Source organism: Lepidochelys kempii, chromosome 6 (genome assembly GCF_965140265.1).
Source record: "Lepidochelys kempii isolate rLepKem1 chromosome 6, rLepKem1.hap2, whole genome shotgun sequence".
Classification (NCBI taxonomy): domain Eukaryota; kingdom Metazoa; phylum Chordata; order Testudines; family Cheloniidae; genus Lepidochelys; species Lepidochelys kempii.
In genome coordinates this window covers 107,933,681-107,960,315 of record NC_133261.1, presented here as the reverse complement: position 1 = coordinate 107,960,315, position 26,635 = coordinate 107,933,681, and the positions used below count along the sequence as shown (strand labels likewise).

Below are 26,635 nucleotides of genomic sequence, written 5' to 3'. Positions count from 1 at the left end.
CACAAACCACTCACTTAACTTAAAAATATTCTGCAAACAAATGCACCTGACTAGTTATTTCCCAATACAAACCCTAAATTATTATGGTTGCTTAAGAGATGCATTTGAAGTTCTTCGCAGAACCAATGTGCGCATGGACACACGCACACAAACATAAAACCACATTCATTTCTAAGAATTCATTACATATTTCACAAAATATCTCTATCAAAAACTCTTTCAAAATAAAGTTTTCTTACCAAAACTATATATAAAGTCACGAAATGTGTGTATATATGTATTTTTTACTTCTTCAACCCCTCACACAAGGCTGTGAAAATTTTTCTTCTAGTAACGACATCTGTCTCCATGGCAGGTTCCTTGGGCGGCTCTGTTGGCTGCTTTGGAGTTGCCCCTAGGTCTGTCATGCGGTTATGCAACTGATGGGCTGTCACTGGTGTCTTGTCTTCCTGGCTGCCATTTCTTTTGATTTACCTTTTGATTCTGAGGAATTTGCATGCTTTCATCATTTGGTGGACAAAGTTCTGTGCAAATCCCTCAAGGCACTTCTCTCTGTAGGCAGTAAATAAAGGGGTGTTACACTATGTGCATATTTCTTTGAGGTGTAAATCTAAGCTCTCAGTTGGCCTATGACATCCAGATTTCAGAAGCTATTGCTTTAATTTGGCAGGCATGGACTGTGAATCAGAAATGAAAATCCACAGCTACCCTGTTTCTCAAAAAATAAACTTCATGTTGTTGTTGCCCACTTATATGTCTCCAATGAATGGAGCCAATACTACATAGAGGGGCCTAATTCTCAAGATTTGGAGCTTATTCTGAACTTCACAGATTACAGTGGTGGTGGTTGTGCTGAGATATCTAAATCCAAATCCATCTCTAGCCCTTAAACTTCAATCAATTTACCAAATACACACTGCACAATGAAAAGCCTCGATAAGGCAGTAATCCGGGGTTGGTGCTCATTCAAACCTTCTCCCACCTCTGTTTTCCTTAAGAAAAGAGATAATTAAAGGTCTTTTACCCCCACCTTGGAAACTCTTGCTTTGAAACAATTCAAAACTTCCATCTTTTTTTCCCATTCCCATTGCACTGAAGTAATGACAGGGTTAAATTGCTAATAGAGGTTTCATGAGGTCTGCCAGAGCCCACTCTCCAACACTTACATCTGTTCAACAATTATTACAGCATTTTTGTCATAAAAAATTCAACACCCTGAGTGTCGTGCTAGCAAAACCTGAAAATTTATGCAGTGAATAGAATAGCTAATTTCTCTGAGGAAATGCGGGGTGGGGGGGGGAGAATACAGATTTAACTTAAATTCTCAAGTACTGTAGAGCACACATCTGACTCCTTCTTTAGGTTTTGCCACTGTGTAACATAAGTAGAAATACCACTGACAGTAGATTTGCAGAGCTTGCAAAGTAAATTTATGCCTTCGAAGAAACAATGGTTAAAACTCAGAAGGGTACTGTACCGGGTTCGCCTCTTTATCTCTTTGCAGAATCTCATTTAAATAATACATTCTTTAGTTTAATTTCAGGATGGGGTTATTCTCTCAGTTCATATTGCTCCTATAGAATTAATGATATCTTTCAAAATGGATAGATTAACCGCATAGATGTGAAGGAGAAAAGCTGACAGGAAAAACATGCTTTAATCTTATGAACTCTGTGTGATGTTGCTTGATGGTTTCAATGAAAAAGAATCTTGCTTCTTTTCTCCATAAGGTTGGGAATATGGATTTTATGCTCAAATTAAAACTGTCTAGTTAGGATGTCAGTGGACTAGAACAACATGCTAGAGGCTATAGCCTTCTATTCTCAAGGGCCATAATATTACTCCTAGTACTGGTGAGCTTGCAGCCATAATGATAATTGCAGGCATGATGAACAGGGAGTTCTTTCACTGTCACAGGAGTAACAAATAAGACAAATGGTTATTAGGGGTCGGGGAGGTGGAACAATTTCAAATAGTAAGGTGCAAGGAGTATTCTGGCTCAAGGAAGGATGAGCATTTTACATTTACTCCCTGGGGGGGCATATCCTACAGAAGCTACAAGAGCTGGGTAAATGCTGCTACAAAAAAGTATTCGAGAACAATTCGTTCAGATATAAATCTACCAAGTGACTTGAAAAGTATTTACATTCACACAAGTGGGCTTGGGGGTTTTTTATTCACAAGTACATGAGAAGATTGTGAGTCTTGCAAGTGCTCATGCAAACATATGTTCAAGCAAAAGTTTACATGGAAAGGATTCAGGTGGTCACATCATCCAATTAGGGGTCAGAAACAATTTCATGTGACTTAGTAACTAATCACATGCCACAGGAAGCATATATTGAATAGTCAAAGTGTACAGTTCACAAACTGCCCACAGGCTAAAATATACTGGCATAAAGTGCTTGAAGAACACTTTTAAATAACCAACAAATCTAAAAATCAAGTTGCACAGTTTCAAAAGGGGCAAATGATTTGAATGCCTTAGTTTTTGTATGTCTAACTTGAGCTATCTGGGACTTGATTTCAGAGGTGCTGAGCACCTGCAACTGCCATTGATTGGGCTCCCCAAAACACCCAACATCAAGGGCCATTTTTGAGAATTACAGATCACATTGCTCAGATATAATTTGTGAAAAGAAAAAAAAAAGATTAAATGCTAGTCCTTACTGAACCACAACTACCACTGAGGTCAAGAATTGAGTAGAGACTACAGGATTTTGTCCTTGAATATTAATTCACTTCCTCCAATTTTCAAATTGTCAATATGAATGAAAATGAGCATGTTATACATAAAAAAAAAATCACTCTGCTCCATAAATACTCAAAATAATTCTCTCTCCACAAATGAATGACTGCTATAAAATGGTCATTTTTATCCCCTTCCATTGCAGCAAGTGGTAGAGGTGCATATGCTCTATGAATCTTAGGATCTGCAGAAATAATATTTCAGTGATGCTTATCACTTGCTGCAATGTATCTATTATTAAAGCACGTGTCCCATATATATATTTTTCAAACAAACATTCAAATTTTTTGGTATTGTTATGTAATGTGAATTTCAAACATGCTTCCCCAAAATACTTGGTGATCCTGCATCAGGGATCGGCAACCTTAGGCACGCGGCCTGCCAGGGTAAGCCCCTTAGCGGGCTGGGCCAGTTTGTTGACCTGCCGCGTCCACAGGTTCGGCCAATCGCAGCTCCCAATGGCCACAGTTCGCCGCTCCAGGCCAATGGGGGCTGTGGGAAGCAGCGGCCAGCACATCCCTCGGCCCGCGCCGCTTCTGGAAGCCCCCATTGGCCTGGAACGGCGAACTGTGGCTACCAGTGGAGATCCTCAACGTTCGGTTTTGGGACCAATCTTATTTCATCTTTTTATTACTGACCTCGGCACAAAAAGTGGGAGTGTGCTAATAAAGTTTGCAGATGATAAAAAGCTGGGAGGTATTGCCAATTTAGAGAAGGACAGGGATATCCTACAGGAGGATCTGGATGACCTTGTAAACTGGAGTAATAGTTATAGGATGAAATTTAATAGTGAGAAGTGTAAGGTCATGCATTTAGGAATTAATAACAAGAATTTTAGTTATAAGCTGGAGACGCACCAATTAGAAGTAATGGAGGAGGAGAAGGACCTTGGAGTATTGGTTGATCATAGGATGACTATGAGCTGCCAATGTGATATGGCTATGGAAAAAGCTAATGTGGCCTTGGGATGCATCAGGCGAGGTATTTCCAGTAGGGATAAGGAGGTTTTAGTACCGTTATACAAGGCACTAGTGAGACCTCATCTGGAATACTGTGTGCAGTTCTGGTCTCCCATGTTTAAGAAGGATGAATTCAAACTGGAACAGGCACAGAGAAGGATGATCCAAGGAATCGAAAACCTGTCTTATGAAAGGACACTCAAGGAGCTTGGCTTGTTTAGCCTAACTAAAAGAAGGTTGAGGGGAGATATGATTGCTCTCTATAAATATATCAGAGGGATAAATACCGGAGAGGGAGAGGAATTATTTAAGCTCAGTACCAATATGGACACAAGAACAAATGAATATAAACTGGCCACCAGGAAGTTTAGACTTGAAATTAGATGAAGGTTTCTAACCATCAGAGGAGTGAAGTTTTGGAATAGCCTTCCAAGGGAAGCAGTGGAGGCAAAAGATCTATCTGGCTTTAAGATTAAATTTTATAAGTTTATGGAGGAGATGGTATGATGGGATAAGATGGTTTTGGTAATTAAATATTCATGGTAAATAGGGTCAATGGCCTGTGATGGGATATTAGATGGGGTGGGATCTGAGTTACTCAGGAAAGAATTTTCTGTAGTATCTGGCTGGTGAATCTTGCCCATATGCTCAGGGTTTAGCTGATTGCCATATTTGGGGTCGGGAAGGAATTTTCCTCCAGAGCAGATTGGAAGAGGCCCTGGAGGTTTTTCACCTTCCTCTGTAGCATGGGGCACGGGTCACTTGCTGGAGGATTCTCTGCTCCTTGAAGTCTTTAAGTCACGATTTGAGGACTTCAATAGCTCAGACATAGGTGAGAGGTTTTTTGCAGGAGTGGGTGGGTGAAATTCTGTGGCCTGCATTGTGCAGCAGGTCAGACTAGATGATCATAATGGTCCTTCTGACCTTAAGTATCTATGCATCTATGAATTCCTGCACTGAGAGGCAGCTTGAGGCTTCTCTACTCACAAGCTCCTGTGAGCCAATTAGACCCCTGACACAGGCTAGAGTAGCACTGAGGTCTGCCCTAAGTTGCATCACAATGTCAGTGGTCCCTGTGGGCCATTGCAGGGATACAGAATCACTAGAGTGTAGGCCTGTCTCAGCCATTCCCTATTTTTCCCAGGATCTGCTCCTTCAATTCTCTGTGGTACTCTCTCAGATTCCTGCTCAGAGGCTATGCAGCGCTAGCTTTGCAGCTGGAGAACAGGCTCCCTGTTCTTATGCTGCTCACCTGAGAGCTGTAGAGCAATGCTGAATCAGGCCCTCACAGACTGTGGACCTGATTCTCCTCTCATTTATCCAATCATAAAACAGGAGCAACTCCAGTGATGCCAATGGGTTTACACCAAAATGAAACAGGAAACTGAGAGGAAATCATACCCACTGTGTCTCTTAAAGACAAGAAGCGAAGTAACTATATTAAAGGCTGGAATCACACTGACTGAATGATCGCATTTTACATTTGAAATTTTCCTCAAACTCTTATTGCTAAAGCAGAGCAATTATTTTTTATAAATCTCATCACACAGTGTTAATTGAGAATCTTATTTCTACGCCCTTGAGGAGAAAGGCAGCATCTTCCATAGCTCCATAGCTCAGTGGTTAGAGCACTGGTCTTGTAAACTGGGGGTCGCGAGTTCGATCCTCACTGGGGCCTGCACTCGCTTTGCGGGGGAGGGATAGCTCAGTGGTTTGGGCATTGGCCTGTTAAACCCAGGGTTGTGAGTTCAATCATTTGGGATCTGGGGCAAAAATTGGGGATTGGTCCTGCTTTGAGCAGGGGGTTGGACTAGATGACCTCCTGAGGTCTCTTACAAATCTGATATTCTATGATTCTATGATTCCTCTGTCTTTGGAAAGCACCTTGTGCATTTGGGTGCCGCTGCAACCCAAATAAATAATACACCCGTTCAAAACTAGAAAGAGTCAGTATTCTGTACTGGAAAGAAGCCAGGCCACCTGAGGGACAGCAAGAGGCGTGAGATGAGGTGACTCTACTCTCTCCAGAGGGAAGGGAAAAAAAATAAAAGCCTTCTGTTACCATTATGCAGTGTCCAAAGGGCTGAAGATGGAAAATAAAAGATCTCTTCTCATTATTCTGGTATCTCTGTAAGGGGAAAAAGAGACCTGTAACAGCCTTCTCCTCATGAGTCAATTGGCTCCAGAGTGGAGGAAGACAGCATGATGAGACACCAGTAAATTCAGCAAGAATCTGCTATAGTCAAGTGCAGAGCAAAGCCCAGAAGTTGCTTCCCCATATGAACTTAGAAAGGGGGAGCAGGATGCCAACAACTCTCCAGGTTGTTCTGCTTCAGCTCACAATCTGCTTTCATTAGCAGGGGGCAGAGGAAATGGGCCACTAGGAGTCTCTATCCAAAGAAAGGCAAGTCTCAGAAGAGGGTAAAAATGGAACACTAGCAACACCCTCCTTTGTGACACTATGATTCTGCTGCCCCTGGAATGGGGAGTAACTTTCTTCTTTGACCTCTGATGTAGGAGCAGGGAGGACGCATACTAACCAATAGCTTCCCCAACAGTCTGTCTCCACATGCTGAAGGTGTGGCAGATGCTGGAAGCCTTCTCCCACTCTATGATGGGTTGTCTTAGGTGGGAACTGGACCACCATCTGCCGTTTGCTTACATAGGTCAAGGAAGCAGGTCAACAGCAGCTTCCTCTCTCCCACTGTCCTGCCATTCCTTGTAAGAGGGAGGGAGGCAGGCTGCCAAGGAAGTGAGACCTCAGCAGTCTCCCTTCATGAAGATCCTTGGCGCAGCAAAGACTTGCAACAGGTCACACTCCCTCATGTTCACCTTGCAGTCTAGAACAATAGTTTTTATTTCTATTGTCTCTTCAAAACAGGACTAATCGAGCCTGACTCTTGGTTACACCAAGGTTTACCCCCAATTTACACCCATGAAAGTGGCAAAAGAAACAGGCCCATTGTCTGTTTTAAGTAACCTCGCTTCACACTGATGAGTCAATACAGGGGCACAGTTATCTGTTATTCTCCCAGAGTATGGCTCTGTTTCAAAAATCCAAAATAGCAAAGTCTGCTGCACTGACAAGCAGAAGACCCAGATTAGAGTATTTCAGACATCAGTCTATCACAAGCCCATCAAAACCCTGTATATTGTGCAAATGCTGATAAGAGAGATGGACCAGGTGACTGAAACAATACCACAATGCAATATGTTTGCTTTTAAAAAGTTAGATAATTAAGGTAGCAATCATAATTTCCCCCCTTATGAGGATCTTTAGTTTTACTATGTTTGTGGCTGGGGGACTATTTTAAAAGAAAGAACTGGAAAACAGCCATGATTCATGACAAAGGTCAATTTTTAAAAACATACAGTTGAATTATAATTAGTTGTGATTTCTAGTTACTATCTAAAATGTAGGGTCTACCCCCCAGGAGATCATTCTGTTCTGCTACTGAGATTTAGAAAACAAGCATCTGAGGTACATGCATACAATGCATGCAAGAGGTAAAAACAAAAGTCAAAATAACCTTTTATCTTTGAAAGCTGGTTTAGTGTTATTTTTAATTTGGAGCACAAACAGAAATTCATAGGTGAATGCTGCCTCAGTTGGTTTCATCTTTATAAAATGGCCATCAAGTCCATATCAAACATGTGTGTTTTAGAGTTAAATCCTCTAAAACAATGAGATGAAATAAGTAATCATTTGATAGAAGTACCTACAATGAATTAGATTTGAAAATGTTGGAAAGTCATTCAAGGAATATCCTTCTTTTACCTTACACTGAAAACATAAAATTAGCCTTAATTTAAGTCAAGGTGAGGGGGGGAAGGGGGAAACAGACATTGCAGGAAATTCTTGAGTGACTATTGTTTAATCCCATTTAGGGACACTTTGAACAATGACATATATATAATGAGATATTTAAAATTCTTTGGTCAATCTCTAGCTAAAGGCTTTTACTGTGGAATGAATGAGTAATTCAATATGGACTACACAGCCTTTCACATGCTTTTATTCTTGATTTGTTGGACATGTGTAACATAAATTTTGAAACCAATCTATTAATGACTTAAATTGGAAACTGGTTTCCTTTGCTTTACATACAGCATTTCAGTAACAAGCATAATAACAGGTGGATCAATAGATCCTATTTGGTGCAGTATGTTAACATTAGTCCTGTGTCTCTATTATTGAATATTGTGTCAACAAATTTCTGTTTCAAGGAGGACGGCAAAAATATTTTTCCAGTGTCAAGGTTATTTAACCACATGAAATGGCAGACATTTTTGTATATGTGTTTTGTTTCATGCTAACCTTCTCCCTCCTCCCCCTTTTAAATAACCCATGTTTTGATCAAATCAATGGGTAAAAATATTTTTGCATCAAATCTGTCTGCTGTCAACTCAGATTATGTTCTTTAAAATGGACAGTGGTTCTGGGAAGAAAATCAAATTTTTTTTTCTCTCAGTGAGAGAAACATAAGGAAGGAGAAGGGCACTAATATAAACACAAATTTAAAAAGAGAGAGAGAGAGACAGAGAGCGCGCAAATGACAGAGTTTACCATTTGAAGAAGAAATTTAGCTAGGGAATTATTTCCAACCTATAGTTCTCAAACACAGCATGAAAAGACAGAAAAATGAAATTTTAGTCATTAGAATTTGACAGCTTCCAGTCATAATATGCTGGCATGTGTAACGAGAATTAAGGGGTTCTGCAGGCAGAATAAGCATTAATAATTTTTTAGGCAAATCATTTCTTTTAGCTCCATGAATCTACTATGTTGGAGGATCACTGGACACTTACAAATGACAGGTACAGCACAGCTGTTCTGTGCTTTGTATTCTTTGTTAAATAGATTTAATCTAGGGGCATTCATTATTGTTTGACTGGAACAAATTTTCCATGTCACAAATATGCAAGGGCTCTGTCCATGAAGGCACAAGAAATGAAACACGGGTACAGTCAAAATAGATCCAGTAGGCTCTTTGGCCCCTCACCTGTGAAGCACAACTTTGGCTCATTACCACAAAACCATTAACACTCTGGGGGCTCCACAGACTAAATGTTTCATGCTTGACTAATGACCTTCAGTTTCTACACAACATCAAGCTGTTTCTCCAATCATGATCCTATTTGGAAATTGGTCCACATGGAATGCATCAAACCCACAGAACCTGACAAACCCCAGACAAAACTAATGTTAAACAAAGAGAGTGAGGGATTTGTTCCTGGAGGCCAAAAGGGATGAAGTCCATGTAAACAGGCTGTAGATGTAGGGAAGGGACTCCAATGTCAGGAGGTTGAAGGACAGAATCCTGTGTAACAAGCTGCAGCATATGGTGTGAGCTGAGCCACAGTGGCTGCTGCTGCTGGGTGTGAGGAGATGTGACCTGTTGCTTCTAAATTAGTTAGGGAAGTGGATTGGACTGAAGAATTTATGGATTTAAAGGCAGAGGAGGCCTGGGATTACTTTAAGTCAAAGATGCAGAAGCTATTGGAAGCCTGCATCCCAAGAAAGGGGAAAAAAATCATAGGCAGGAGTTGTAGACCAAGCTGGATGAGCAAGCATCTCAGAGAGGTGATTAAGAAAAAGCAGAAAGCATAAAGGGAGTGGAAGATGGGAGGGATTAGCAAGGAAAGCTACCTTATTGAGGTCAGAACATGTAGGGATAAAGTGAGACAGGCTAAAAGCCAAGTAGAGTTGGACCTTGCAAAGGGAATTAAAACCAATAGTAAAAGGTTCTATAGCCATATAAATAAGAAGAAAACAAAGAAAGAAGAAGTGAGACTGCTAAACATTGAGGATGGAGTGGAGGTCAAGGATAATCTAGGCATGGCCCAATATCTAAACAAATACTTTGCCTCAGTCTTTAATAAGGCTAATGAGGATCTTAGGGATAATGGTAGCATGACAAATGGGAATGAGGATATGGAGGTAGATATTACCATATCTGAGGTAGAAGCGAAACTCGAACAGTTTAATGGGACTAAATCGGGAGGCCCAGATAATCTTCTTCCAAGAATATTAAAGAAATTGGCACATGAAATACTCCAGTTTACAAGGTCATCCAAATCTTCCTGCATGATATCCCGGTCTCTCTCTAAATCAGCAATACCTCCCAGCTTTGTATCATCCAGAAACTTTATTAGCACACTCCCACTTTTTGTGCCAAGGTCAGTAATAAAAAGATGAAATAAGATTGGTCCCAAAACTTATCCCTGGGGAACTCCACTGGTAACCTTCCTCCAGCCTGACAGTTCACCTTTCAGTAGGACCCGCTGTAGTCTCCCTGTTAACCAATTCCTTATCCATCTTTCAATTTTCATATTGATCCCCAGCTTTTCCAATTTAACTAATAATTCCGCATGTGGCACCGTATCAAACGCCTTACTGAAATCTATTTCTGCTCTGCCTCTAGAAGCCCTACCTTTGCTGATATTTTGATTCTCTTGCAAGGTCTCTGCCAAGCCCTCACTGACAGCTCTCATAAAACTTTACAGGGCTCTAAGATATCCCTGCCTCAAAAGGTATGCAATGTCCTGGGATACCAACAGTGGGGAGAGAAATAAATTATAGTTATGGTGCCTGCATGAGGCAACATCACAGACCATGAAGCAATGTGAGGTCATGTTTTCACTTTGGGTGCTATAACGACACAGCTGCAGCATCGCAACTATGCCACTGTAGTAGCGTAGTTTACATGCTTCCTACATTGACAGAAGGGGTTTTTCCATCGCTGTAGAAACTCTACCTTTGAGTGGTGGTAACACTGGGGGTTAAGTTGCCTAAACTATGGCACTCGGGAGTGTGAATTTGTCACACCCCTGAGTAACATAGTTAGGTTGATCTCAATTTTAAGTGTAGACCAGGCCTTAGTTTTCAGTGCTAGAGACTGGACCCTAGCTTCAGGAGGCCCAGGACAACAAACAGATTCCACTAGTGGCAACAGACACCTCTCCAAGATTCCTTCATGACACTGCATTGCCTTCTCACACTCAACTCGTCTCCTAGCAGTACACTTTATTTCCTCCTGCCTGGAGCTGGCATTTGTCTGTCCATTAAGGTAGCTAGAGATGGCGCAGGTATCCAAATGTGGGTAGGAAGCCAGGTTGTAAAGGCTATAATATAAATGTTTTTTTAAAAGTTTGTTTCAGACCTTTTTAAGTAAATGTGCTTTTCAGAGCCTTAAAACAGTAAAAGTGTTTTTCAGAGCAGAGCCTTAAAATAGCCAAGAACATAGAGCTAAGAACAGGTTTAAGAAACCTGAAGGGTGAGAGATGGAGTCACAGCAGACATCTTGGCAACACAGATCACCACGAGAGGAATGCCAGGATTAAAACCAACAACAAAAAGGAGGGGATCTCTTTGGCTGTCTCCTGTTCTCATATCTCAAAAAAATGGGTTCAGCTATAACTATTTGATTCTGGCAGTGATTTAATGGTAAATGAGAGAAATAGCATGCCCCAGAAGTAAGGGAATTTTCGAAGTGAGGTTAGATGCACATTCAATACCTTTTAGTTAACATCTATCAGCAAGACCCAATGATCTACCAACTTTTCAGTGACTAAGTAACAGGGCCTTCTGTTCCTGTCACATTTTGAGGTGCAACCCAAACCACTAAGGGGTTGTGTCACTGCTTGTCCTGCAACCCTGACTGCCTTAACATGTTCTGCTGCTGTAGCTTCCTGTTTGGACACTCTCAGCCAGCATACAAACATGTACTGAGAGTCTGTGTGCTAAGCACTCCTGGCTTAGCAACTCTGACTCAAGCAGCCTCCTTGTTACACCACGGCCACACTCTGGTCTCCACCAGCCTGGATTACTACTACCTAAGAGACCCCAACACACTCCCAGTTCCGAATTTCCTCCAAACCCTCTGCCCTGAAATGTCCAGCCCTCTCCTGAAACATCCAGAGGAGAAATAAGATCTGTTGAAGAGACAAAAGCAGAGCGTATCATTTTAACTAGTGTTAACAATCCTTTCTTTTTTTTTTCCTTTGGTTAACAAAAAGACATAGGTTAAGTGACACCAAGTAGAAGGGACTGAAGGTAGAATGGGTTACAAATGAACAACAGTAAAAATATGCTTTCTAGTAGCTGAGACTTAACAAGCTACAGAAGGGGTGGCCAAACTGAAGCTTGCGAGCTGCATGCAGCTCTTTTACAGTTAAAATGTGGCTCGTGGAGCCTCTCATACTCCCCCATTCTCTGCCTATCAGACTCGGGGGGAGCTCAGGGCTACTGCCCCATGATAGGGTGGTAAGGTTAGGGGCTTCTGCGCAGCAGTGGTGGGGGAGGGGTCTAAGGGTTTCAACGCTGTGGGAGGTGCCTGCCGGGGCTCAGGGCTTCAGCCCCGTGCAGCATACCTGCTGGGACTGAAGTCCCGAGCCCCAGCAGATGCCTCCTGCAGGGTTGAAGCCCTGTGGCCCCCCCTCCCTGCGGTGCAGAAGACCCTAGACCCATCATCCAACTACAGGCTGAAGTCCCAAGCCCCAGCAGACATGCCCAGTTCTTGAACTTCTGAAAATTAGCATATGCAGCTTGCAGGGTCAGTAAGTTTGGCCACCCCTGAGCTATAGACTGGGTTTAAGGTAAATTTCTCACCAACCTTTAGATCCCAGAGACTTCAACCCCCTTGGTTAAAGGACCCATCTTTCTCAGCTTACAAGAGCTCTGGGCTCTTATATCTGTCTAGTGATGATGTCAAGATGGCTTCTTCATTCTCTTTATAACTTTCCAAACTCAGTTTTGTCCCCAGACTCAGGGCAACTTCATGCTGTTTTTCCCTTCCTGTGGGCTTCTCATCCCCTTGTTGATTCATATGTAAAATGGAGCTTCCATAATTTTTGGTTACCCATTGCTTAATTTCACTAGAGATGAGTAGATGAGTCCCTTCCCTCCTGTCTGGGGGAAAACATGTTTCTCCCTGTGTTTGGTCACAGAATTTAAAGCATAATATAATTAAATATCCATAATTCCTCATATAGTGTTAATACACACATTTCACAATGAAATTAATCACCTGTATGTTATTAGCTTTCATAAAAGACCTTGACACACTTTTATAATACAATAAGACTGTGTATGATCAATTTATTTAATTGCTTCTCATTTGAGGTTCAGACCCCTTCAAGAGGTTCTCCCCCTCTACTCGCTAGCTTGATGGCTTTGTTCACCTTTTATGTAAATGTGCCTTCATTATCTGTGCCTGACAACTAGGCTGGTCAGACAAACAAACACAATTTCCTTTATCTAAGGCAAACTGTGCTTATGCATGGCTTGTCTAACACATTAGGAACATAATTCTAGCACATTCATAACTCTTTGTATGCTCATCCCTCAAGAGTATTAATGATCAGTGAGTTGTTAGTTCTCTAGTTATATATGACATGCCACCTTTTGGGTATATATAATGATTACAGTGTTTTAGGTGTAGTGAGTACATTAGGTCTGACAAGAGTTGCTGACACAGAGTAGGGAGCCATCAATGGGCGTCTGTGCCACTGCCCCATCCTGCCAGTTAGTGTGAGAACACTACATAAAGTTGCTGAAGTTCTGCTGACTCACTGTGGCAGGTGTGGTTTATTACCTCCACTATGGACAAAAGGGAGGTAGAAGTAACTATCTCGGGAGCGGGAACCAAGAGAAAGGAAATCCTGGAGGGAAACCCTCGGGATAGCCAGGCTCAGGGAGAAAGCCTAAGCTGAGATTTTATGTAGCTTTTTTTTTTTTTTTTGAGTTACCAATAAAGCCAGAACCCCAACAGAGTGATGATTTTGGACACTACCTGATGGGTCTGTGTGTTCTGATGCGGCTGGAGTAGGAACAGAGCTCTTCCACAGGGTCCCTTAGTTCCTAAGTATAAAAAGGCTGAACAATAATATTATGTAACCTTCATAAAATGGGTTACCAATTGGATGAGAAATAATTTCAGGAAGTCATATTTTTTGGAATAACGTTTCTCCACTGTCTGTCCAGAGTTCTGTCTAATCTAATCTATATAGTACACCCATCACCTTGGAATCGAGTTACCATTTTTTATGATATCTAGTTAATCTACCTTTTAAAATTCAAAACACAGGTCAGAGGAGCTTACAGGCCTGTGAAATAAAAACAAAAGTAAAACAAAAACCCCACACCCCTGAATCTATGCAGTGAACTACTAAGCAAGAGTTAAAATGTTCATTGAACTCCACAGATCTTTTGTCCTTCCAAAGCAGGAAGTGTGAAAGAAAAGTTTCCACGGCCCAGATATGTCTTTATTAAATCACTTAGTTAAGGTGTGGATGCCTGAGTCATAAACTTTCACACTACAGATGGCTGTGTATCTTTCATAGTGAACCTAGCTCTAAAAGATCTGTGATTTTTTATGTTATATGTTAGCTAACGATGCATATTATGAAAAAACATATAGGGCTTGATTCTCCTTGTGTACTGTTGCTCTGGACAAGAGAAAATCATTTCTAACATTCATTTAAGAGACCAGTTTCCACATTTTTTAACCTAATCTTTAATGCAATATTTATTCCATGTGAATTGTTATCAATTGGAATCTCCTTTATGATTAAAAATGTGTATCAAAATTATTGTGTATGCTACACAAATTCCTCAGTTTCATCATTTTACATCCCTTTTAAATGCTATTCTACATTTTGACAGAAAAACTCATTCAATGAGAGGACAAAAAGCAAAATTTTAATAGACTGTCACCTAATCTGATGCCGCTTTGAACGATCTACAAACATCTGATGCTAACATATACCTTCATTTATTCTTATGCGTTTAAAAACAATCAGATGTTTAAATAAATGTTAATTTTTTGGATAATTTGATGCTGTAAAAATACTTGGTGACTGATCTGAACCATTTTTTATGGAACATCCCCTGAACATAAGGCCTCACAACATAAAAGCTGACAACTTTGACTATAGTGAGTCGACCATCAATGCTATAATAGCTTTAAGAGCTACAGTAAAACTCCTATTTACATTTTGAGTGCAAGCACATTCCCTAAACACATTCATTTCTGAATCAGATAAAAGAGCATGAAGTGACGCCCGTTTGACTGACAGATAGTTATGTGGCAATGGGCTGAGGTACAATTGCTAAGAAGGATCAATAGCTAAAACTAGCATTAACACTTCATTTATTTGAACAAAGAACATCTTGTTCACATTTTCTTTAACCAGTTGAACATTTTTATACAAGCACAAATTGTTCTCTAAGGCAATTATGACTGACTGTATGTTTAAAGAAAAACAAAGATAATTTATAGGCAAGGATTTTCTGTAGTACACCTATCAAGATAGTCTCTCTCCTGTGGGCAACAGCAGCTTCACACAAACTTGTAACTACCAGAAGTAGTAGTAGTAGCAGAAGAAGAAGACAAAATTGTTGTTATTATTAAAATGGGGTACAATGACTTCCATTCATTAGGGCAAGATCTCCAGCAGGGGTAAACTGATGCAGCTCCACAAGGAAGGAGGCGGACTTTGCATGACTGGGGATCTGATCTCACATTTTTAAAACTCTCTAAATGCTTCTATGCAAATGTCAGCTATTGAGTCTCTTTGTGAGATGTAACAGCACATCAGGCTGGATCATAGACAAATCCACACATTCTTATTTATGCCTTAGAACAGAGCTGACTAAACATGTTGACCCAAAAGATAAAACATGTTGACCCTAAGGGTCATGGAAGGACTACATTCTATGGACAGAGGGAGGGACAGAAGCAGCAAAAAAAAAGGAAGTAGAAGGCAGAAAGAAAAAAGGTGGAATGACAAGAGGAATTGTCCAATACCTCCTGTCTTTGTGAATATAAGCCATGTCTATACAATCAAATTGTTCCATCAATCTTTTATCACAGACTCCAGAATTGTACATAGAACTGGTAATTGGCCTAATGTCTAACAGACCTATAGTGTGCTGCTCACACCTTTTTGTGCTGTGGTAACAATCAGATTGTCTTGTACTACATGCCCAACACCAGAAGCAGTGACTGTCTAAGCTGGTTTGCCAGATCCTCACTGAGACAACTTCATATTCCAGGATGCAAACCATACAAACCTGGTACTTTTTTCAAGGTTTAGGTATTATTTTCAGAAAACAATGCTCAGACATACTCATTGTCATCCTCTATAGTACCTATATGTGGCACCTGCAACACACATAAACATTGGAAAATACTGTGTTAAAAGAACTTTAAAGTTGCAAACTCAAGGACTCAAAAGTTAGGACAATGCCATAATTAAGGCTGCCCATGCTAACTTAAACACTGAAAAGAACAGAAAATTCATTGTGTGGAACCATATTGACCTGCCATCCCCACCTCCAAGTCAGCAGCAGGGTTTGGATCACAGCACAGTCCTCTACCACTTAAGCTAACGGAGCTAGTACCATAGTAGGCTGTTACCTTCTATGTGGACCTGCTATTACAGGGTAATGGAGAGACATTTTGCCAGTGGATTTTCAAAGCTATTTGCTAGACAGCGAAGGAATGCTGGGACTCATATTCTAGGTCCTGAAGAGGAGTGTGGTCTAGTGGTTACAGGCCCTTTGCCCCTCTCCCCTCCTCCCCAGCATCTAATTCTTCCATTCTGCTCATATCTCCCTTCTCCCCAGCTCCTAGTCCTGTTAAAGCATTTAATAACCTGTGCAAAAATTAAATAAGATCCTTATCACCACACTATAATCCCTACTACTGCTCAGTAGCTTTTGACCTCTAAATTCCCCAATTTTTTTTTTCAGACTCAGTGCTAAGTTTAGTAGCATCTCCACACTTCTTGGAACCCTGACTAGTTTTAAAAAAGTTTTCTCACACAAGGAAGCGCTGGTCTGCTTTGCTGGTAACTCACTCTGTTACTACTCTCATAGTAATTACCATCTCTGTTTTAACTGCCCTTTTAATTTCAGACCATATGTCCAGCTGATGGTCTATAGTGAACGTCCCCCAGCAAGTACCCAATCACTCCTATCCATTCAACCATTTGTCCATTGTTGCTAGTTAAAATACATCTCTGTAACTTTTGCACCCTATCTGCATGCTCATGCACAGCCCATTTTGCTCATGGGTTTCTCCTTTTCCCAGTTCCCACAGCCTATAGTATTGCCTCAGCTATACACTACTACACCTGATCTATACTTCTGTTTTTAGTACATAATCTTGCTAGCACATGGCACAAGTAGAATTTCTGAGAGAGTCACCCACAGATTAATTTGTTCCATATGATTGGGTTCTGCATGCTCCCTGTGCTCTTCCTTATTTTGGCTAAAATTCTATCTAAGATCCCCACCAGAAGTAACCTGGCAATCAAAATATTGCGTGGTTCTCAGCACATCAGCTGCACACTCTGCTACTTCATGTTACTTTCTGAAATAATCTCCTACTGCCATTTTCCCTCAACGGTCAGTACTCTTTCCCTACATCCTTTCACTGCACTATCAATGTTAGTATTTTATGCATATTGGGAAACAGCTTGATGAGAAGAGCCAGTCAAAAATGTGGACCAAAAAACTGTCAATAAAACTTGCACAATTTTATTTGGTCTGCTTTTTTCAACATTACTAACTATGAGGTTTCAAATGTTCATTTAACAAGACCACTGAGATGCATTTTATGAGCAAGTTTAGAAGGAGACTGGTTGTGGTTTCATCCAAGTAACAAGTGCTAAAAAGTTAAATATTTTCAGTGTAATGGGCAGGTTTTGCAAGCTCCTTCTGAGCATGAAACAGTCAGATCACCCTGGGAAGAGCATATCGAAAGACACACTTCACATGGTTTCCTGTAGAATTTTACAAGTCATACACGATAAGAAATTTACTGTACAATCATCTCTTCTGTAAAACAAACATTGAAGAGGTGGTATTTGCCTAGATTCATCCTTATAATAAGGTTCTTGTAATAGCACTCTGTCTGATGTAATAAATTTCTAAAAATTGACTCCCAACCACATTAATCCTTTTCATCAGCTGAACGTGTGCTTGCTGTGTGATGTTGTGGCTAAAAGGGCTAATGCTATCATGTGATGTATAAACAGGGGAATATCAAGCAAGAGTAGGGAGATTATATTATCTCTGTGTTTGACACTGGTGTGACCACTACTGGAGTACTGTGTCCAGTTCTGGACTTCAGGAAGGATATTGAGAAACTGAAGAAGGTTCAGAGATGAGCCACAAGAATGACTAAAAGATTGGAAAATATTTCTTATAGGAAAGACTCAAGGAGATCAATTCACATAGCTTGTCAAAGGGAAGGTTAAGGGGTGATTTGATCACTGTCTGTAAGTGCCTATTTGGTAAAGAGAAATTTGATAATAGATGGTTCTTCACAGGTCGAACACAATCCAATGGCGGCAACCTGAAGCTATGTTCATTTGGACTAGAAATAAGGTGCGAATTGTTAACAGGGAAGGTGATGAACACCTTACCAAAGGCTGCGGTGGATTCTTCATCACTGGAATTTTAAAATCAAGACCGGATGTTTTTCTGACAGAGATACTGTGATTCAGATTCAACCACAGCTACTGGACTTGAAGCAGGAACTAATTCAGTCCTGTGGCCTCTGTTAAGCAGGCAGTCAGACTAGACGATCACAATAACCCCTTCTGACCTTAAAATCTAAGAAACAGTTTTCAACATACAGAGTCAATACATAGTCCAGTATTGGCATTAGTATAACTTCCCTGGTTTACAAAGAGTAGAACATCTGAAGGCCCTGAGGATGGCATTATAATGAACATGGAATTTTAGATTGATTTGGGTTTGGTTTCCATGGCTGCTGAAATTAATTCTTGCAGCTACCCCCTGCCTACTTTGCGTGTGTATTGCTCCTGAGAGAGGCACTGCATACTCAATGTTCATGAGACAGACCCCGAGGAACGAAGCTCTCTGTATCGGTACAATCTTGCCACCAAGAGTGGTGTTCATTTTTGCAGCCTGTTGCGCTGACTCTTTAATCAGTCCTTCAGTTAGAAGTAAGAGAGTAAAAGGGCCTGTAGAAAGATTCCTCTTACCTCTGCCTCTCTCTGGTCTCTCCTAAAAAGTGTGCTGCTGTGCCCTTTCTTTTGTTTGCTCTGGCTCACTTGCCCTCCTCCTCGCTCACTCAGCATTGCTTACAAAGTAGGAGCAACAGGCTGCGAGAGCAAATGTTTCCAAAGAGCGAACACTTTATACTGCTGCAGTGCAGACAACTTCACTCACCAAGGCCAGTCTCTACAATGAAGCAGCTACACCCTGCAAGCCCTCAATGTAGATGTCTTGCATTGGTGCAAAATGGGGCCTGCATCAATGTGTCCTATGTGGGTTTGAACAGTGCAAGCCCCATCTTACATTGATGAAGTGCTTTGATGTTGTGGGTTTATACTGATATAGCTTGCTTCGTAACTGATATAGCTGATATAGCTAACTATCCTGGTACAAGCATCCTTAGGATAGACAGCCTTAAAGAGTTTTATCTAAGGAGAAGCACTAAGCTTCTCAAAGGACTGAGCCTACAATAACTCTCAAAGGAGTGAGACACATCCGAAAGGAGTGGGAGAATAACACCCCATTGCACATTATATAAAGGTTCCCAGCCATCTGTGTACCCACTGCCATACTGCAGATGTGCATAATATCTTATAGAACAAAAAAAGAACAGATCTCTGCACGGAGAAACTAGCCATTCAAAACCAGACAATGCGGATCTGCATAGTTACAAACACTATGGCCCTTCCCCTGGCTCATCCCCAGTGCTATCCTCGTAACTGGACTACATGAATCCAGCACACAGACCACTCCTCTACAAGCAGGGGATGCAAATATCCCTCCTTTTTACCTGGCCTTTCTCCTTCATAGCTTCATCACTGTGTTCAATTGATGCAGATGGCTTTGTGTGAGGCCTGTTTGGCTGAAAGTGAACCAAAGGAGAGAGGAGCCATGGGGAAGGCAGGGTGGATGGAAGGGAACACACTGCAGCATTATGTCTCAGCTTTTAGCTGAGGTTGGTGGATTTGCTCTCTTACCAATCATGCACTTCATCTGCATGAAGCTGATTATTCAGTCTTCATCAGGATAAAGTCAATTTCACCCTTAATATGTTTGGATGTTGAGGTGAAAGCAGTATGAAACTAGGCCCTCAATCCTCTAAAGCAGAGTTTTTTAATGACTGGTCCGTGGACTGACGCTGGTCCCTAAGATCTCTCTGACACAGCTTAGGAAGGCAGCAAGCCAGTTCCAGGTATCAAAAAGGTTGAGAAACACGGTTCTAAAGAGCTTTGTGTGGGCAGATCTCTGTGCAGTGCTCATTGCAAGATCAGGGCATATGTTGGTTATAGGGACTGAAGAGCAGCAGAATTGGTAGATGCCAAAAGCCACACAAAAGTAAAAGTAGAAACACTTTACTGTTAACTCTTGAAAAATCCTGATTTCAGACTGAATGAGAAAATTGTGATTGCTGTGTATGGTTGGTTGTTTATTCTTGTGTGTAATATTTCATTTATCCTAAATATTAATCACTACTCTATACCCAGTAAAAATGAGTCACTCTCATTCCAAATTAATGCAGAATCATCTTCTTAATGGCTTATGGTCGACACAAATATGCCTCTATCTTGAAGACCTCAGCAATATACAAATAAAGCTTCTGTTAAAATTCATACATAATCAAAACAAATTGAATATCCACTCTTATTTCCATAGGGAACAGAGCTATAAAGATTAATGCTCGACAATGATACTTAATTAAAGCTTATTTACTTTGTAAGTACTTCCATGTTTTCAAGAGTATTCTTCTCTCATGGAGCAGGAAGCAGTAACATGTTCCAGAGCCATCCAGCAATCATAGATGGAGGAAACTTGTTATGACCACAGTGCAACACTTACAGCGAAACTGACAAACTGTCTAGAAAAATGTTTCATATTAAAGAATTCTGATGTTAAAGAATTTAAATGCATTTTAATTGACTTTTCAAACTTCCAGTTTTTAATTCACAAATACACCTGAACACAATGACAATAATTCATTTTGATATGCATTATTCTCTCTGATGGCATGTTGTTTTGCACATGCGTACGTACACACACACACACACACAGCTCTTTCCGTTCTTCTAATACAAAACAAAAGCTTGTGCTCTTACACATAAGAACCAAAAAAGTTTCTTTTCCTTGGGCTCTAGTCAGTGTAGTGTTCTCAATTTTTATTTATTTATTTATTTATTTTTACAAAAATAAACTTAAGTACTTCAGTGAAATTAGATGAATTGGTTTAGGTATGAATGGAGATATTGACTTGAGGAATCAAAAGGAGCAGGAAAGAAAATTGCATGTAACAGAAAAAACACTTCCATTCTTTTTTGCAGAGGTTAAAAATTACAACAAGGCAATACTGGAATACTAGTTTCTAAGAGAGGATTTAGCTCTAAAACGTAGGGACTGTAGGGGTATATGTTGCCAACTCTTATTTCTCATTTGTATGAACACTCAACTCCCCAACACAGTACATTCCATAACAGTTGCATTAGTCATCTACCGCTATAAGCTGCTTAAGATGCACAAATAAAATTGCTTTATTAGGTTTGTAATTAACATGGCCAATATCATATTCTACAGGAAGCAAACATTCCAAATATATGTATTTTATTTCTTCTGACAACTGACAAAGTATATTTTACTACAGAATGTTTTATTGCTTCTTAACTATTCATCCTACCAGCCTACATAGAAGATTAATGAATATAACTGCATACAAACTAATTTTAATGCTTTTAAAATCAATGGTGAACAAAATGTTGTTTAGATTGTTTTTCAAACAACTATATGCATCTGATCCTTTGAGGAAAAATAATTACTTCTTGTTGCCATAGACAATCCATTTCTTTATTCTCCCATTTTAGATTTACCTTACTTAGACATCTTTACACTAGTTGCCATACAAACAGTTAAATATTTGAGCAAGTAGGAGAATATAGTTATTAAGCATCCAATCGATATGATGCCACTTCTACTAATAGGCTAACAGTAGGGAGGGAAGGAGGTGGGTGGGGGGAAGAATGAATTCTTTTTTATTAAAAAATTAACAAATAGGATATGCAAGTTTGCATGATTAAGTATGTCTTCAAGGAAATATTTTAGAAAATAATTTATATAAATGGTGTACAAAGATCCTTACAAAGAACAGCTGTTACAACCCATATTTAGATCATTGTTCTTTTATCCATTCTATGAATAACCACCAGCGTTTGCTATTTTCCAACACAACATCACATATAATCTTTTTTTTTTTTTTTTTTGCAAGTTTCAAGTGCTATAAATCACTGGGAACTTATGTACACCTAATTTATGCAATCTTATTGCTAGTAAGGAAATCATCATTCTTTAGTGTTTTGTACCCCTGTCATTCTCTCCCAGTGCATTTCTTTATTACCACAGGCACCACAACAGTTAAAGAGTTTCTCAGCATTTATATTATTGAGAACAATTTTAAAGGTATATAACTCAGCCATAAAAATTAAAATCACTGTCTGAAGGAGTCTGTGAATTACACACACAGACACGTACGTATACGGATTTCAAATCCTTATTTCCCCCCCACTTTTACTGCTGGAATGTTAAAACATCTTTATTTTTTTAAAGTAATTTTGTAGGCCATCAGTCCATAATAGCTTACAAGAGTGGTAGTGGGTAGAGTCAAAGGAGAACAAAAAAAACCCCAAACCAACAAATGACTGAGGTACTGAAATTTAAAAAGCAGCCTCAACACATGTATAAAAGCCACTTTTCATAAGAAGTTGCTATGTATTCCGGAGTATGTTTCAGAAATACAGAAAAGTGCATAATACACGAGTGCATACTATTATTCATAGGCATTCACAACACACATCTTCCGTGATGTGTGTTATGAATCCATATTAAGAGTAATACAGAAACTTGGCTAAACGTGTTCCTTTTTACCTAGTCCACAATATAGCATACACACTACTCTTGCTATAGAGCAGTGTAGACCACTGGACTAGAGACCATTCTGGGGCATGCTCTGAATACGTATTTATTTATATTTATAAAAACATGTTTCTATTGGGAGTTATGCCTGTACAAAGACTGCTGCTTCAGACGTATGTGTTACAACGGCATGAGAGGCTTAAGCACAGACTTTCCTTCCTTTCATGAATTCAGGCAGCCTTTTGGAAAGATGTTTTCGAGGAATATTTATTTAACCTTGCTTTAAACCACCTGGTCCAGTAAAAATAATAGACATGAGTGGCCTTGTAATTTCTTAAAAGCACAGCTATTTAATTTAAGTACCTATACTTTTTATCCTGATTTTTTTTTTTTTTGTATTTGCGATGTAAATGATGAACAGCAATAGAGGCAAGAGAATCTGAGCACAAAAATACAGTTCCAGCCATTTCAACCAGAAATTAAGTAAAAATCAGAAAAAAAAAAGATTAAATTTCAACTTTAAGGTAATAAAAGATGGATATGGAAGTGCCAATGAAATCTGCCGAAACGAAATTTCAGAAGCACGGCTTTCTCATCTTGAAATGTTACACCTATAAAAGCTGCCCATAAAATTAATCTACCTGGAGATTTTCCATGTTAAATCAGCTCAGAAATAACTTTTAAGCACTTATGGTATTCTAGCTAAAATCCATATTCTCCTGTTGTCCATATATCAAAATACTGCATATTTTGAAAAATAGTATCAGAGCTTCACTGTAATGTTTGTATTATAAGAAAGAACAGTAGTAAAGTATATCACTTTCAGAGAGATTTGATATTTGTTAGCATTCTCTAAAATACAACATTGGTCTGCAGCATGGAAGTGGGGGGAATAAAAGATCCTGTTAGAAGATTCCTAGATCTATTTTTCTATGCTAGTTTGATAAAAATAACCCAAACTGACATTATTTGATCAGAAAAGGAATCTGTACATTTTAATTACATTCGCTTGTACAGCTCGCCCTGTTAATTCTGAGTTAGTGTTTTAAATACTACTATATCCCTCACTGAGATTGCCTTGCAATTTTAAGGCAAAACCATGTTAATTTTGGAGGGAGGAAAGAGAATACATATAATTGTCACTCCCATTGTTTCGGGCTGGCTGGCTGTAGACAGAGCAAGTGCATCTTTCAAACTGTACCTACAAATGAACCTGTACCTTCAAATGCTATTATTTCCCATATTACCATAGGTTTGACATGATCTATTAACATAAACTCTTATATTCCACTGGGACAAGAATAAAAAAGACACACAATATGTGAGAGAAACAGTGAAATAACTTCCAAGTAAAACAACTCTATTTTATTTTAAATCCTTTTCCAGTTGACCAGATCTGGAAAGAAAGTGAATTTAAAACACACAGATAATACACTAATTAACTTTGTTCGAGTGAGACTTTAAAAAAATTTAGTATGAACTATATAATGTTCTGTCTGAATTTGGTTTGTTTCTTCTTCAAAGCCATCTTTAAGAAGCAGAAGTAGCCCCAGATATAAGTGGGTTAAAAAAAGAGAGAGAGCTGCAGATTCCATACATTTGGGCTCTTTCCAAGAACTTTGTCACATCTTGCAGTTTCTCAGCTTTCAAATAAAGGGGTCTTAGACCTTCCAATCATGGAAGTATTCTTGCCTCTGTAAATCAATGTATTGTTACTATGTAAAGCCAGCCTTGCAGAAATCTGTCTACAGCCAGCCAGCCAGAAACAATGGGAGCAACAATTATATGTATTCTCTTTCCTCCCTCCAAAATTAACATGGTTTTGCCTTAAAATTGCAAGGCAAACTCAGTGAGGGATATAGTAGTGTTCAAAACACTAACTCAGAATTAAACAGAGAGTGAGCTGTAAAAGGGAATGTAATTAAAGTGTACAGACTCCTTTTTTGCTCACATAATGTCAGTTTGGGTTACTTTTATCAAATCAGCATAGAAGATCAGGCACAGAGTCAACTGAATGTTATAGGAAATAAATTTAGGGTGAGCATTAGAATTTTATCAGGATAGGATGGTCAGACAGCAAGAAGTTTCAGGCAAAATTATTGAAAAGTTAAGGGATGCTTCATGGTTCAAATTCTGATCTCAGTCATCCCAGTGTATATCCTGAGGACTTCAGTAAAAGTGTACCTTGCTTACCTCAATAAAAAAGCATATTCATAAAGTTACTCTGAATTTACTCTGATGTAACCAAGTTCAGGATCTGGCCCAATGGCTTTTTCTGGATACCTGTATTAAAATATATTTTGCATTCTTATTCCAAATGATTATAACTCACATTACATTTTTACATCTGTAAACACACATGAACGTGAATGAAATGCTAGACTCCACAATTTAATAACTGCACAAAGCATGGTGCCGTATAGTGTGTTGTTAATATGTTTCATATTTCTGAATCTGGAAGCTCTGAGCAATTTAAACCTGTTCACTTACATTCCTGACACATTTATACACAGATCAGGTTCAAAGGTGGACATTCTTTGATGTGAAATCAAGGTGCTACAGAATTCTGCAGAAACTATAGAAATACCTCCACAGATTTTGCCAAAAAACCTCAGCAGATTTACATTGGCCCTGCCAATGACTTTCTGTTTAACTTGTAATCAAAACAACTCAAACCCAGTTACTGTTTGCATATCTGCCAAGCCTCTCAATTTCAGCAGTAGGCAGCAGACTCTCAGTATGACAGCCTGTCTTTCAGATTCAAGCTGAATCTGCCAAGGCTCCACTACAGAGGCAACTGGTAAATTAAATGCCAACAAGCAAGGACATTCATGTACCTTTATACACTGCACATGAAGAGACATCACAGGCCTCTTCATTCTAATGGGCGCTTTGTGTATTTTGGGCTGCAAAGTAAAGAGTACCTCCTCTTATGCATAATGAAGCCATTACATATATATCAGCTTAGCTGTATCTCTAATTCCACGGTCACAAATTCGCTGACAAGTTTTCTTATTACAATAATACATAAAATTCTTCACTGTCAAAATGAGCCCACGAAAAAATCAAACAATGCAAGAGAAACCCACTTTTAATTGCTCTTCTGTCTCATAGAGGCTACAGATAGCATTACATATTCAGATTACAACAGAGTCAATGCTAAACACAACTGAAAATAAGAAATCAATTCAGAACATATATACAAATCTTTAAATCTCTCAATCCAAAAGATAAGCACTCTCTTTGATTCTGGGAAAGTATGGGAAATCTTTTTAAACCATCAGAGGTACAGTTGATTCTTTATGGAAGACAGGATAAGTTAATTACATTTATGGTTATTAATACATATTGACTGATTAGTACTATTTGACTACTGCTGGCTAATGTAGTCATTATTGCGAAGTTTAGATAGTATTGGTGATTATACAACCACAGAACAAATAGTGATATTAATACCATTTAATATAAATAACAGTTCTTGACAGAATTATGTAAATCAATAGGGGAAAAGCACTCACGCGGGTTACTCTAATAGACAGATTCGAATTCTGAGTTTATATCAACCAGTTTTAGTTATATCTGTTTCTGAATTAATGGGTGGGAAGGTATCAGTTTTGGTAAAAGAATGAGGATACAAACACATTAAAAATTAAAAGGGTGTTTTCAAATAACTGAAAAAAAAACACTGGCATGGAAAACTTATCTATTGTAACTCACAAGACTCTACAGTGGGCATTATCACTGTTTCCTGACATAGGTTTAATCTGCCATCATACCTATAAATGAAAGAAAACCCAAAGGTATGAGCCTCCCAAGAGTTACTGCAATAACGGGAAAGATTTTTTTAACGGGGTGGGGGGAGAGAGATCCTTGCTCCAATATAAAAGAGGTTACTCTTGTGCAAGTATCTTTTTTATTTACTATAATTTGGCAGACACAGCTCTGCAAGACTTCAGAACTAAGAGTGTGGAAAACTTTGATGTTCCTTTGACATGAGCT

At 39.4% G+C, this 26,635-nt stretch overlaps 1 long non-coding RNA gene and 1 other non-coding gene across 2 annotated transcripts in view; one reads left to right on the top strand and one right to left on the bottom strand.

Annotated features, from left to right (window-relative positions):
• Nucleotides 1–293: 293 nt before the first annotated feature.
• Nucleotides 294–26,635, bottom strand: part of LOC140913910 (uncharacterized) — a 34,360-nt gene continuing 8,018 nt past the window's right edge. The window contains exon 3 of the long non-coding RNA XR_012159691.1: nucleotides 294–552. This is a non-coding gene — a long non-coding RNA (uncharacterized lncRNA). The remainder of the gene's footprint in view (nucleotides 553–26,635) is intronic.
• Nucleotides 5,314–5,386, top strand: TRNAT-UGU (transfer RNA threonine (anticodon UGU)). The gene has a single exon. It is a non-coding gene; the product is annotated as a tRNA-Thr (tRNA).